Here is a 1,512-nt window from a genome sequence, read left to right as displayed (position 1 = left end):
GGGGGGGGTTGTTATAGATAGATCATCATGATCAGTTTCCCCTATCTCCTCCCACCTTCCCCTGCCCATCCTGGTATGGCTACTCTCAATATTGGTCTTGAAGGGTTTATCTGTAAAACCACGATTTTTAAGATCAAGACATTGCTTTAGGTCCAAGACATTGATATCCATTTAGATAGACAATTAAAGCTTGCATTTTAGAAGACAGTTTTTTAAGTTCAGGCGGGGAAAACAAACAGGCAAACAAACTAAGACCATGCATACTACATTTTCTGAGTACTATTCAACTTTCATTTAGCAAAAGGCAAATTTTTATAGTGTTTATCTCAAATATGATGGATTTACAGCCTTCCATTAAAATATAAAGATGAAGCAACCAATCCAGTGATTAATTGGACATGGCTCTCATTGAGGGTGGGGTGGGGTGGAGATGGCAAAGAGAAGGAAAGATACTATGGTTTTCCTTTTAAAAAAGAAAGAAAAAAAAAAGATCTTCAATGAATGGCAATCATCCTTCAAAGTTCACGAATCTTTCTCTCTCTCTTTAATAAGTCGTGCCCCAAACGAGGGTCACTTTGAACCGCTCATCCCCAGATTTCCCTGGCCGGGGCTGGAGTGGGCTTTGTTTCCTGGAGAACTTTCTGGTTCCTCGTAGTTATCATCCATGGGGGAAGGAGTCTTTTCCTTTGAGGCCTTTGAACCTGTGGAGCGACCACTTTCCCTGGGCCTTTCATTGGACTAGGGGCCACTGTTTCCCTCCACCTGGGTCTTGGCATTTTATTTTCTCATCTTTCAGCTTTCTTAACCATCTTTTTGTTTTTCATGTGTGACCCGCCACAGTCAGTGTTGTCACGGTCTTCCACTGGAAAATAGACATCCCTGCCACAACCTTTTCCTTGTTAGGGTGCCTCGGCCTCTTCTCGTACTGCCTTCCGCTCAAATCGTCCATGAGCATCTCTCTCTGCTTAGAAACCACTTTAGATGCTACTGCTATACATATCATGATCTACGTTTTCATCTTCACCATCTTCCGCTGAAGGAGCCTTGGTGGTGTAGGGGTTACTTGTTGGGATGCTAACTGCAAGGTCAGCAGTTCAAAACCACCAGCCACACCTCAGGAGAAAGACAGGGCTTTCTACTCCCGTAAAGAGGTTCCGTCTTGGAAACTCACAAGGGTAGTTTCACCCCGTCCTATAGGATTGCTAAGAGTCAGCATGGACCCGATGGCAGTGAGCTTATCCTCTGCTGAGCATGTCCCCGTCCTTCTTGGTCTTCATGTCTTTATCTTCAGAGCCCTCACTATCTTCCTGAGAATTTGTTTCAGATTGCCTCTTGTCTTTAGCTTCCCAGATACATCATGGGATTTTCTGAGCTGTTTTTGTTGTTAGGCGCCATTGAGTTCGGTTCTGACCCATAGCCACTATCTGCACAACAGAATGAAACACTGCCCGGTCCTGTGCCAGCCTCATCATTGTTTCTATGCTGAAACCCATTGTTGTAGCCACTCTGTCA

At 44.4% G+C, this 1,512-nt stretch overlaps 1 protein-coding gene and 1 pseudogene across 1 annotated transcript in view; one reads left to right on the top strand and one right to left on the bottom strand.

Moving 5' to 3' along the window:
• The window catches only part of DNAH8 (dynein axonemal heavy chain 8), a 369,956-nt gene that overhangs the window by 24,090 nt on the left and 344,354 nt on the right, over positions 1 to 1,512 (top strand). The window lies entirely within an intron of this gene.
• Positions 571 to 1,512, bottom strand: part of LOC115871182 — a 3,139-nt pseudogene continuing 2,197 nt past the window's right edge.

Source organism: Echinops telfairi, unplaced genomic scaffold (genome assembly GCF_000313985.2).
Source record: "Echinops telfairi isolate 266 unplaced genomic scaffold, ASM31398v2 ScPeMD7_3533;HRSCAF=4204_1, whole genome shotgun sequence".
Lineage (NCBI taxonomy): Eukaryota > Metazoa > Chordata > Mammalia > Afrosoricida > Tenrecidae > Echinops > Echinops telfairi.
Note: the sequence above shows the minus strand (reverse complement) of the source record. Positions and strands in the feature narration are given on the sequence as shown.